This window comes from Bos indicus x Bos taurus, chromosome 13 (assembly GCF_003369695.1).
Source record: "Bos indicus x Bos taurus breed Angus x Brahman F1 hybrid chromosome 13, Bos_hybrid_MaternalHap_v2.0, whole genome shotgun sequence".
Taxonomy (NCBI): Eukaryota; Metazoa; Chordata; class Mammalia; order Artiodactyla; family Bovidae; genus Bos; species Bos indicus x Bos taurus.
Window position 1 is genome coordinate 2104369 of NC_040088.1, and position 13338 is coordinate 2117706.

Sequence of the window (13338 nt, forward strand, 5' to 3'; positions counted from 1 at the left end):
TCAATGATTCTCAAATGAATGTGGGAGTAATAGTCAAGCCATTTAAAATTCAGTGATGAGAAAGCATACTTAGTAACCTTGTAAACATTCTATGAAAGTACAAGGGAACCTTTAAGAAGACTATCCAAGTGTCCTCTTTATATAATAGCCCTTTATACTTTGAAATGTTCAGAGGCCAATAAGACAGAATTGAACAGAACAGACTAGAAGAATGCAACTCCCAAATTTTCTAGTAACAGTGCTGTTAAAACATGGTTTCTGTTTCTTAACACTCAGAAGATTTAGTTCCCTCAGCCCTACTTACAGAAAGGGCCTTGGACGAACAGCTCACCAACCGTCAGAGGAATTCAAGAAGCTAACTGCACCCTAAGGTCTTTGAAGCTCTCAAACGATGACCCAAGTTTTTTTTTTTTTTTTTTAAACAGCAGCAGCTTGGCGGGAAGCAGGAATTAGACAAGAGAACTGACTGAAACCCGCCCTCCAAATGGGAAGAAAAACTACCAATAACGAACTGTGAGGTTTGAAATCACTGCGCGTTTTACTATTCATTATTCGGACGGCTTCCAGCCTCATTACCTGGCATATTCTCCTGCTTCTGAGCTGCCTGTAGAAATGCACTTCAGGACGGCTGAGCCAGCCTTTCAGGGGACAGGAAGCCTTCTTTATCCTCCCATTCTGCCTCTCCCTTCTATCTGTGTCTCTCTCTCAGTCTGCGTGTGTTGCAACCCCCTCCAGTGTTCCAAAGGCCAGCGCAATCGTCTCCCGTTGGGGTACTCAGCCAAGCACATCCACTGCTCAACTGTGTTTTTCTCTTTCTCAGCCCTTTCACCCACTGATTTCACATTTCTCTTTCAAGAGGCCAACGATGGCAGACCTCAACCGAATCAGTTACGAAGAGGCCAGCTGGAAAACCACACTGGGGAGAGTTCTTCCAGAGGAGAGCAGCCTGACGTTTTTCATCTAAATCCTTAGTCCTCACTCCAGCCTACAAGGCGGCAGGAAACTCGCAGCCATAATCGACTGGTTCTTTTAAAGAGTGTGTGTGTGTGTGTGTGTGTGTGTGTGTGTGTGTGTAAAACACAGGCACTCTGCCCAGGAGAACCTAGAGAGAAAGAAATCCTCTCTCCTGACACTGTCTGAAGTTTGCTGCCAGGGATTCAGTACATACCTGACCAAAAAAAGAAAATCTCCTACCTAACTGGTTTGACTGTTTCCCAGCTACTACCTGGAGAAGTAAACAGAACCTTATCATTCTCAGGTAATCTGACTTGGACATTTTTTTTCCCCCAACTAAATATTTCTAATTTCAATGCTCTTCCACTGCTGCCAACTGCTGTCTCTGAACTGGATCGACTGACAGTTCTGTCTGGGAGGAAGCCGGCTCCAGAGCAACCAGCCAAGGAAGCCTGCACCTTCCACCAGGCTGCCTCCGTGCGGCCACTGGGAGGGACTGGGGGGTGCGTGGTGACTTGGGACTCTGCAGTTATCCTGTCAGGCCAGCGCTGAACCAAGAGAGGTTCTTCCTGTGCCCCCCGGGCCCCTCCAGTCGGGCAGGATTTCTGTTGATCTCTTTGTACTTCTCAATGAATCCAACTCTCAGGGCATTTTTTTCTCTTGATTCAGGAAGTGGCGAGCTGAGCTCTGAGAGTCTTTCTGCTCCGATGATATAAACAAATTGTAGAGGAAGTCAAGTCAAACTTTCCCTCGCTGCTTTTGTTCTCCCAACCAGCGATTCGGAAAACAGAGCCAACTTTTTTTTTTTGGATGACTTTTAAAGATTGCTCTTCACTGGAAAGGCAGAAACTCTCTCTCTCTCTTTTTTTTAAACCAAGACACTCAACTTACTTTTTTCAAAAAAGAATTGCCCTAGAAGGTTTGGTTTTTCTTTTTTTTTAATAAGGCTGTTTTCGAGACTTTTCAAAACAAATGTCTCCCTTGACATTGCAGTTACCTAATGGTTGTTCTTTCCTTCAAGTTTCAACCAAAAGAGCATTAATGAGCTCTGTGTGGACAATGGCTGGACTTGATTAGAGGCCCTTGGTGCCCTGATTTACAGCCAAGGGGAGCAAACAGTCATGATTCAATCAGGTGCCCATACAAGGCACACCGCAGAGAGAAACGAGACGACTTATCTGCAGAATCTGCAGATACTGCTTGAAAAAATCACACGTAAGAAGGCCTTCTCGCCGTGGAAGCTACTTGAAGGCCTTATCACCAGCTTGGAAGATGGCATCTCTGGGTCTCACTCCTGGTTCTGAGAGAGGCCATTTCCAAACCAGAGGTACCTGACAGCCCCGGGCGAACGCTCACCACCCGTCCTAGTCAACTGATGAAAGAAGCTCCACGCCGCGTGAGCGAAGAGAGGCAGGACGGTAGGGAGCGCACAAGTATCTGCAGGGGGGCTTCCCACACTGGTGTTCTGGCATGTTAATCCTGGTGCAAGAAGTAAGATTTGACATCACGTGGATATCTGTATGCCACTCCTGCTCATCCTTGGCTGGCGCTCCGTGTACACAGGTAGGTAGTCAACTTTCAGAACAGCTTGATCTTCTAGTGAAGCATGTTAAGTTCACACACAGGCTCGCGCTCCTGCCTGCGTCTCCGTGTTCCCTTCGGTACAGTGCTGTCACGGGGGTTACAAGGGGCACAGCGACACCTCACCCCAACGTGTGGTGTGTTGGGCTCTCAGTGAAAGGCGGTTGCTGTTGAAATTCACAGCCCTGAGTTCGCCTGGGTCAGGAAAAACCAGCATCGGCAGAATCTGAATTTGGGTTGTATTTACAAAGTTACTTCTATTAATATGTCAGAACATGTTTGTTTAACCATGATTGTCCCTGCCCTCCTTATCTACATTATATACTGTAGCTACTTATAGACCAATAGGTACATAAAATCAGTTATGCAAGTTGTAATTGTGCAATTATTGAATAAAGAGAGGATGAACGGAAAACGTAAGGTTCTGAAAGCTGGCTTGAGTTCACGTTTTAGCTTATATTCATTAAACTGTTCATTTACTTGTCTATACTCTCTTCTCTGCTGATCACTTTCCAGGCGTGCGTCCCCCTTGAGCAACATCAGATGAGAAAGCTCTTCCATTCCCACCGCAGGGGGGCAAGCACACAGCACGCCCAGAGGCAGTGCCCTGCTCGGAGGCCTCCGAGGTGCGCGCGGCGGTGTTAGAGGCTGTGTCCGCCTCCACACCCCTAACTACTTTGAGAGCTTTGATGTAGAAATATGCAATACCTACAGTGCTCCAGAATTTCTATAAAGCAAATAGAGCTACTATGCCCTGATGCAACTGCCGTACATTTACCAAATCCAACGACTCATGTACTGGGCGCTGGGATACAAACAGTGCTCGTCAGTGCTAGCTGGTCCCTCGTAAAGGCTAGACACACACACACACTTGCAGGACCAGAAGAGCAGGCCCCCTGGTACCAGTCCTACGCATGTAGTCACGTCAGTCGTGTCCAACGCTTTGCGACCCCGAGGACTGAAGCCCGCCAGGCTCCTCTGTCCATGGGGATTCTCCAGGCAAGAATACTGGAGTTGGTTGCCATTTCCTCCTCCAGGGCATCTTCCGGACCCAGGGATTGAACCTGTGTCTCAAGTCTCCTGCATTGCCAAGTGAATTCTGTACCACCAGCACCACGTGAGAAGGAAGTAAACCCCCACACTCGACAAATAGCAACCGTGTGTGTGAAGACACACAGGAGGGCAACGGTTGGTGCGTCTCCCACTCATCAGTTCACCTCTTATTATACTTGATGCAACCTGACCTTGGAATTCTGGTGCACGCTCTGTCCAAGTATAAGTGGGGTACCAGAGAAAGCAAGAGAGAATTCTGAATAAAAGTATTCACTAGGCTATTGGTTTTTTAATCATTCTATTAATCACAGTTCTCCAGAAAAATAGAATCAATAGGATATGGGTGTATAGGAAGAGATTTATTATGAGGAAATTGACTCATGCAGTTATGGAGACTGAAAGGTTGAGTGATTCTGTCTAGAAACTGGCAGCCCAGGAGAGCCGGGGGTATGGTTCCAGGCTGAGTCCAAAGGCCTGAGAAACAGGAGGACTCAGGGCAGGAAGATCAATGTCCCAGCTTAAGCCAGGAGTCAGGAAGAGCCAAACTCTTCCTCCTCTGCTGTTCTGTTCTGTTCAGTCACTCAAGGGACTGGATGAGGTGCACCCAGACTGAGGAGGGCACGCTGCTTCCCTGAGTCTACCAGTGCAACGCTAATCTCATCTGGAAACACCTTCACAGCCATTCCCAGAAACAGCATGGAACCAATATCTGGGCAACCCGCGATCTTGCTGACACACAAAATTAATCATCACAACCTGCTGAAGAGGAATAGATGATGTGACCACCCAGGAAAAAGAAATACTGACACTGACAGAGATAACATAAAAGAAATGCTCCATCTCCACAAAGGGATGGTGACCAGGACGCGTGCCTGCACGCTCAGTCGTGAATGACTCCTCGCCACCTGCTCCTCTGTCCACGGGACTCTCCAGGCAAGACACTGGGGTGGGTTGCCATTTCCTCCTCCAGGGGATCTTCCCAACCCGGGGAGCGAACCCGCAGTCTTCTGCATCTCCCTGAATTGAAAGGCAGATTCTTTAGCACTGAGCCACTTGGGAAGATTCATCCCTGCCCTAGGAAACACACATTAGAGATCATATATAAAAAACTTGACAGATATTTTCCCAAATTTGACACAAAAATCCTAAAGATTTGTATCACAATAATGTGTTGTGAAGCCAAAAGAAACTCTTCTAAATTGACAATAATTTATTTAAAAATAAATTTTAATTAATCCTGATGGCAGAAGGATTAAGTCTTCTTCTCAGAAGTCTCTCTCTAGAAAATGATAATCCAAGATTATCATCATATTAACAGGTAGTCCAAGAGTATGCAGGGCTTCCTAGGTGATGCTAGCAGAAAAGAATCTGCCTGCCAATGCAGGAGACCGAAGAAAAGTAGGTTCGATCCCTGGGCCAGGAAGATCCCCTGGAGGAGGAAATGGCAACCTACTCCAGTATTCTTACTGGGGAAATTCCACAAACATAGGAGCCGGGCAGGCTGTAGTCCATGGGGTCACAAATAGTTGGACATGGTTGAATGAACACAAAAGAATATGTAGACAAAATATATAGGAAGCATATATCATAGGAAAAGTCAGGTAGTTAATAAAAAAAAATCCAGTTATATGCATTATCTGACTTAATTACCCACCTCCACCCTGGCCACGTGACATAGTTCAGGCCAGTGAAGCAGCAACAGGAGGTTTCTGGAGAGTCCTGGACAGGTCTGTTGTGTTGAAAAGGAAAAGAGGTCCTGGTTCTACTTGTCTTCCTTTTCCCTGACTTGAGAGGAAAGCAGTCAGGCATCCTGCAAGCACAAAGAAGAATCACAGAGCTTCGACATTCTAGGGCCTCTGAAACAATAACTTCCTGGCTCTGGACTTCCTTTTACGTGAGAGGAAAAAAACCTAAGTCTCCGCTGGCTTTTTGCTATGGTGGTTGCTACTTACAGCTGAAAGCATCCCGAACTGGTTTAATGCAGTCAAGGTGGAGCATGATCAGATGACCAAGCTCACAACAGCAGTGAATGGAGTGATCAGAAAGAAAACCAGATCTCTTTGACCTTAAAATCTGTACCCTTAAGTATGACGTTACACTGTCATTATGATTTCTGCAAGTAAGCAAAAACACATAGCAAATGTGTTTGCTCCAAACAGAGTAATAAGACCATGTCATATTGCCTCAAACTCTAGGACACTAAGTCTACATTCCAATTTTAACTGTAAATTTCTAGGAGGATATGGAAAGTGCCAAGGAATCCCTTAATATTGATAATGTTGAAAATATGCTACAAATGTGCCTAATTTTTTTTTTAAGATTTTTTTGGGGATGTGGGCCGCTTTTAAAGTCCTATTGAATTTGTTACAATATTATTTCTGTTCTATGTTTTGGTTTTAGGCCACAAGGCATGTGCAATCTCAGCTCCCTCAGCAGGGATCGAACCCACATGCCCTGCATTTGAAAGTGAAGTCTTAATCACTAGACCACCAGGAAGTCCTTGTACCTCTAATTTATTCCCATTATCTATTTCTCTGTCAGTCAAGCTGAGCCCGAGCTCCCCATTTTACAGATGAGAAGACCGTAGCTCAGAGAGTTCAGGTGGCCTGTGCAGGGTGGTAAGAGCAGGATTAAACTCAGCTCTGCTACAGCCCAGAGCTGGCTTCATTGCAACTTAGACGGACAGTAGTAAAGTGTGTCCCGTGCGTGTTAGGACTGGACTGGCCAAAAACTTCCTTTTGGTTTTTCCATAAGATATTACAGAAAAACCTAAATGAACTTTCTGGCCAATCCAAATGAATGGCTGATCTTCCGTATGGCAGCAGCTCTGACAGTTCATCCATAAATGAATAAAGCTTGGGCAAGAGTCTAGTGGCGGATACTGAAGTGAAATAAACCAGTCAATTCCTGCTCAGCCCCATCTAGCTGTAACATTCGGTGAATCTCGCAATCTCTCAGCTTCCACTTCTTCCTCTGTGAAAAGGAGAGGACAGCCTCACAGAAGAGTCCTGAGGGCTCAAGGTGGACAAAGCTGCCAGGTTCCAGCCAGACTGTCCAACAACCCTTGACAAATGTTCACGGTTATTTAACTACTGTCCCACATGTCCTCCCTACAGATGCAAATGAGGCAGTTCTGTTCTGATCTGGATATTTCTCTTTGACAAACTCTGAAAAGGAAATGGCAACCCACTCCAGTGTTCTTGCCTGGAGAATCCCAGGGACGGGGGAGCTTGGTGGGCTGCCATCTCTGGGGTCGCACAGAGTCGGACACAACTGAAGCAACTTAGCAGCAGCAGCAGCAGCAGCAGAGCACTCTCAAAACTAGAAGGAATATGCAATAATCTGAGAGCAAATGGTCTCTGCAAAAGGAAGACCTGACTTTGCTAAAAACAATGTTTTCCATGCCCATCCATGTATGCTAAGTCGTTTCAGTCGTGTTGGACTCTGTGCGACCCCGTGGACTGTAGCCCATGAGCTTCTTCTGTCCATAGGATTCTCCAGGTAAGAACACTGGAGTAGGTAGCCATGCCCTCCTCCAGGCAATCTTCCTGACCCAGGGACTGAACCGTGTCTCTTACATCTCCTGCACTGGCAGGCAGGTTCTTTACCACTAGTGCCGCCTGGCAGGGAACAAAATGAAAACAATCTGGTGAGGGTGCCAGGGGCGGGGGGGAAGCAGGGCAGTGTAGAAAAGGTCTTTTTGTCCTTGCAAAATGTTGGGCAATCATATATCTGACAAAGGATTTGTATCCAGAATATGTGTTTGAAAGTTTTCAAAGAAGAAGAAAACAAACCACTCAATATTTTAAAGTGGCAAAAGATTTGAAGATATATTGATGACAAATAAGCAAATGAGAAAATGCTCAGTGTCTTTAGTCACAGTGATGAGAGACCACTAGGAACCTGGAACGTCAGGTCCATGAATCAAGGCAAATTGGAAGTGGTCAAACAGGAGATGACAAGAGTGAACATCGACATTCTAGGAATCAGCGAACTAAGATGGACTGGAATGGGTGAATTTAACTCAGATGACCAGTATATCTACTACTGTGGGCAAGAATCCCTTAGAAGAAATTGAGTAGCCATCATAGTCAACAAGAGAATCTGAAATGCAGTACTTGGATGCAAGCTCAAAAACGACAGAATGATCTCTGTTCATTTCCAAGGCAAACCATTCAATATCACAGTAATCCAAGTCTATGCCCTGACCAGTAATGCTGAAGAAGCTGAACGGTTCTCTGAAGACCTACAAGACCTTCTAGAACTAACACCCCACCCCCAAAAAAGATGAACCTATTAGAAGAGCTAAATTTTAAAAACCCTGATCTATCAAGTGCTAGCTTCATAGGACTTTGTGTATTTGATCCTGGGCAAATAATCTGTATGCAGGTCAGGAAGCAACAGATAGAACTGGACATGGAACAACGGACTGGTTCCAAACTGGGAAAGTACATCAAGGCTGTATATTGTCACCCTGCTTACTTAACTTATATGCAGAGTACATCATGAGAAACGCTGGACTGGAAGAAACACAAGCTGGAGTCAAGATTGCCGGGAGAAATACCAATAACCTCAGATATGCAGATGATACCACCCTTATGGAAGAAAGTGAAGAGGAACTAAAAAGCCTCTTGATGAAAGTGAAAGAGGAGAGTGAAAAAGTTGGCTTAAAGCTCAACATTCAGAAAACGAAGATCATGGCATCCGGTCCCATCACTTCATGGGAAATAGATGGGGAAACAGTGTCAGATTTCATTTTTGGGGGCTCCAAAATCACCACAGATGGTGACTGCAGCCATGAAATTAAAAGATGCTTACTCCTTGGAAGGAAAAGTTATGACCAACCTAGATAGCACGTTGAAAAGCAGAGACCTTACTTTGCCAACAAAGGTCCGTCTTGTCAAGGCTATGGTTTTTCCTGTGGTCATGTATGAATGTGAGAGTTGGACTGTGAAGAAGGCTGAGCGCCGAAGAATTGATGGTTTTGAACTGTGGTGTTGGAGAAGACTCTTGAGAGTCCCTTGGACTGCAAGGAGATCCAACCAGTCCATTCTGAAGGACATCAGCCCTGAGATTTCTTTGGAAGGACTGATGGGGAAGCTGAAACTCCAGTACTTTGGTCACCGCATTCGAAGAGCCGACTCATTGGAAAAGACCCTGATGCTGGGAGGGACTGGGAGCAGGAGGAAAAGGGGACGACAGAGGATGAGATGGCTGGATGGCATCCCTGACTCGATGGACGTGAGTCTGAGTGAACTCCAGGAGTTGGTGGTGGACAGGGAGGCCTGGCGTGCTGCAATTCATGGGGTCACAAAGAGTCGGACACGACTGAGTGACTGAACTGAACTGAATACACACCATATGGGAAATTTCCAAAGAAAATTAAGAACCAGAGCTTTGGAAGAGAGGGTAAGAAGAAGAGAGAGGGACTAAACTTTGAATGAAATGTCGATGGACAGGACTTTACCTCAAAGACTGATGTCTCTTCCTGAAAACTTCACTACTGGGCCACCTGCCATTTTACAAGATGGGGAAAGATGCAAAAACGCCGCCACACCCACTAAACCTCTGCTGTTCCTCAGGCACTCCACTCAGGGCTCTCCGGGTGCTGGCTCCAGATTATAGGCACAGCCCAGAGAGGCCAGCAGTTTGCCCCTAGGCCACACAGCATATAAACAGCGGAGCCAGAATTCCCAAGATGTTCCTTTTCTCATCCTTCCACAACACAGCCTTCCCTACTGGGGAAGGAACATGGCAGCCAAGTGGGTGACGTTCCCTCAGGGGGGAACTTCTCACTTTAACGTGCCTCCTGCACACACAGAGTCCCTCCCCTACCCTCCACCACCACCTTCCTGCCTTCGGAGGGCCCTCCGTTTTTAGGTTTATGTTGGTACCTGCCCCGTCCACGACCCCCACCGCATCTCATCAGTGTTAGCCAGTGTTATTCAACATGGCTTTCATTTGCATCCCCCCATAATGGGCTTCCCTGGTAGCTCAGCTGGTAAAGAATCCACCGGCAGTGCAGGAGACCTGCGTTTGATCCCTAATTTGGGAGGATCCCCTGGAGAAGGGAACGCCTCCCCACTCCAATATTCTGGCCTGGAGAATTCCATGGACTGTATGGTCCATGAGGTCACTAAGAGTCGGACACAACTGAGCGCCTTTCACTTTCTTTCCATAAGGAATATTTTTTGGAGAAGGAAATGGTAACCAGAATCCTTGCCTGGGAAATCCCACAGACAGAGGATCCGAGCAGGCTACAGTCCATGAGTTCAAAGAGTCGGACATGGCTGAGCAGTGGAGCGCCATGTGCATAAGGAAGATTTTTAGACTCTTTTTTCCTAATTGCCCCACGTTAATACCGCAGATGGACGGCACGTCTATTCGTGTGCTGTGCATCTCTGTGGGCTTCATCTAGAGACAGGTGAGCTCTGAGAAACATAAACAGTGTGGGCCCCTGGCAAGCAGCTCTGTGCCCCTCAGAACACGGGGGTCAGGGGCGGCGGCGAGCCAGCAGCGCAGTACATGCAGAGCGGGCAGGGCTGGTGCCCGAGACCACTGTTAAGGGCTTCCCGGACATCGTCTCATCCAGCCCTCTGCTCAGATGCTAGGTTCCGGGCTCCACCCAGAGCTGGGAAGCTGCGTTAACTCCAGCGGCCTCTTCTTGAAAACAGTGGTGTGGTGTGGTTGAGTTGCTCAGTCGTGTCTGACTATTGCAGCCCTATGGACTGTAACCAGCCAGGCTCCTCTGTCACTGCGATTCTCTGGGCAAGAACACTGGAGTGGGTTGCCATTTCCTTCTCCAGGGGATCTTCCCAACCCCGGGATCGAACCTGGGTCTCCTGCATTGCAAGTGGATTCTTTACACCTGCAACGAATCCTGCAAGAGACTGAGCTGCCAGGAAAGCCCAATCTCCTGAAAACAGCACTCTTTACTTTCATTTTGCCCCTCCTCAGTCTCTCTCAGTCGCTGTCCTTTACAGGAGGGAAGCAGAAGTGATTCTAGGAAAGAAAACCACGGGGGATACTGGTGTCTCTTCCGGTTAGATTGCTCTTGATCACCCCCAATTCCATGTTTTCCCAGCTTCTCAAACTTGTTGTGAATTGTTCCTTTCATTTCAAAAGTCTGAGTCACTGTTTGCAGACAAGGATTTAGACTGAAAATGTCCTAAACTGGCCCTTTTCTGGAAATCATGATGCCTCATCTTCACAAGCATGGAGCTAGGTTCTTTTCAGGGATTATCAAAATTTCATTTTTGCAACCACCACCATCTTACAGGTGGGGAATGGAGGCTCAGAGAAATCGGTGAATTCACCCCAGGTCACATGAGGACACGCAGTGGCCAGCCCAGCTACAAATCTAGGACAGACTGGCTCCAAGTGCATGCTGCTAACCACGATGAGAAGCCACCACTTAATTTTAGTGTATCACTTCCCTCAAAGTGGGGAGGAAACAGAAGTTGGAGACTTTTCAAAGGGGGAGGGGCTACCTTTGTGCTTTATATAAGTTTACTTGCCCAGCCACAAAAGAACATGCTGGTGCTGAGTAGTATATAGACTTTTTCTTTTTTTTTTAAAGTCATGCTTCTGATAATTGGGGAAGCTTCCCTGGTGGCTCAGATGGTAAAGAATCTGCCTGCAATACAGGAGACCAGGGTTTAATCCCTGGGTTGGGAAAATCCCCTGGAGAAGGGAGTGGCAACTCACTCCAGTGTTCTTGCCTGGAGAATTCCATGCGCAGAAGAGCCTGGTGGGCCACAGTCCATAGGGTTGCAAAGAGTCAGACACGACTGTGCAAATAACACTTACTTACTTCTGGTAACTGATTAAGACTTGCTACCCAGCCATTTACTGCTTTCAGCAAGAGATTTCTCTCTTCCTACTCAATTACTGTACAATAAACTTCCTCAAGGGAGAGACTTCACAATGAAGACAGGGCTCTGAGGGGAAAGCTCACCCTCGTACACTTTGCCAGATGTTCCAGAATCTTCAGACAGATCTGAATAATGAACTGTGTTTTTTACGTTGCTCAAATTTGCTTTTCCAACTATCATTCTTTAGCATGGTTTGAACTGTGTTAACTTTGAACCGTTTCCTGTGTTCTTGGAGAACTAAGTCAATATTCATTCCTTTTTTTTTCCCGCAGAGTAAAAGGAAGAAAAAACATCATGTCTATAATGATCTGTAATGTGTATTCTATCAGGTATAAAAGAACTGGAATATACCATCTGATATGCACTTTATACAAATTAGCTCTAATCCCTTCCACAACTTCCAGTAAATGTTCCAGCACCCAGTTTTAAAAAAGGAGTCTCAGAAAAGGGAAGTGGCTGGCCTGGGACACACAGTGGATCTCTGACAGCAGCAGATTTCAAGCTCCGCTTTCGCTGGTCCCAGCACTGGCGCAGCGCTACCGCTTCCCGTGTGGCCGTCACGTGTCAAAACTCTCCCTTGCAGGTAGTCGAAGCCCAAAATTTCCACTTCTAACCCGACAAATCCCCTTCACCCAGTTCTTGATATTTTCAGTCACTTTTTGGTTCTTAAAACATGGACAGACTCCCGGTTTCTGGTCCATCATGTAAGAAGCTTAGAAGTCACCACTCCATCTCAGCAACAGGCGAAAAGCTGAACAAACTTAAAAAATGAACAGCTCTTCTTAGATCAGTAAGAGAAGTGAAGAGAGATCAAACCAGTCTATCCTAAAGGAAATTAACCCCGAATATTCATTTGGAAGGACTGACACTGAAGCTGAAGCTCCAATACTTCAGCCACCTGATTCAGAGAGCCAACTTATTGGAAAAGACCCTGATGTTGGGAAAGACTGAAGACAGGAGAAGGGGATGACAGAGGACGAGATGGTTGGATCACATCACTGACTCAATGGACATGAGTTTGAGCAAGCGCCAGAAGACAGTGAAGACAGGGAAGCCTGACCTGCTGCAGTCCATGGGGTCACAAAGAATCAGACACAACTGAGTGACTGAGTAAGAGCAACAACAGGAAAAGTGAGGTCACAGGGCAAACCACTGCCCCCAAACTGGGGAGACAAGCATTTACAGACAATCCGTGCTTAGGGGACCATCAGCCTTGGTGGGAGTCAGAGATGGGCTAGAGAAACCAGGACTGAAACTGAATGATGGCTGGAGGCTCCTGTGGGCAGATCTGAGATTGAAAAGCTCCAGGGACACCCAGTCGCAGGGAGGGGGCCCCCACCTTGTGAGATTTCCTGACCAGGTTCTCACAGTGAGTATCAGGGAAAAGTCCCCTCGTGCTCCAAGCAGGGGAGGGGAAGAAGAGGCAGTCTGCAACAGGCTACAGCGTCCGTCCCTCAGAGCACGCGCCACCCTCAGGAGAGATTGCTCAACCAGGACTTCATCGCTGCGGTTTTATGAGAACTGCACTGACTTAGGAGAAGGAGAATACCTAACTCCAGGCCCCCGTGGCTCTCCACGTGGAGGAAGGGAAATACCCAGCTCCTGCCCACTCGAGCCACCTGCTGCAGCTAAGGATGATGAGGTGAGAAGCACTGTGGGGTTCACCGCACAGGGGCACCAGAGGCTCGAAGCTGAATACAGCGCTCCTCTCCCCTCCCCTCACACTGCCAAACCTGCAGCAGTTCCTTCTCCCGCGTACATCACGTCAGGCCATCAGAAAAAATTGCAAGGCATACTAAATTAAAAAAAAACAACCCACAGTTTGGAGAGAGAGAGCAAGCATGAGAACTAGACTCAGATGTGGCAGGGATGTTGG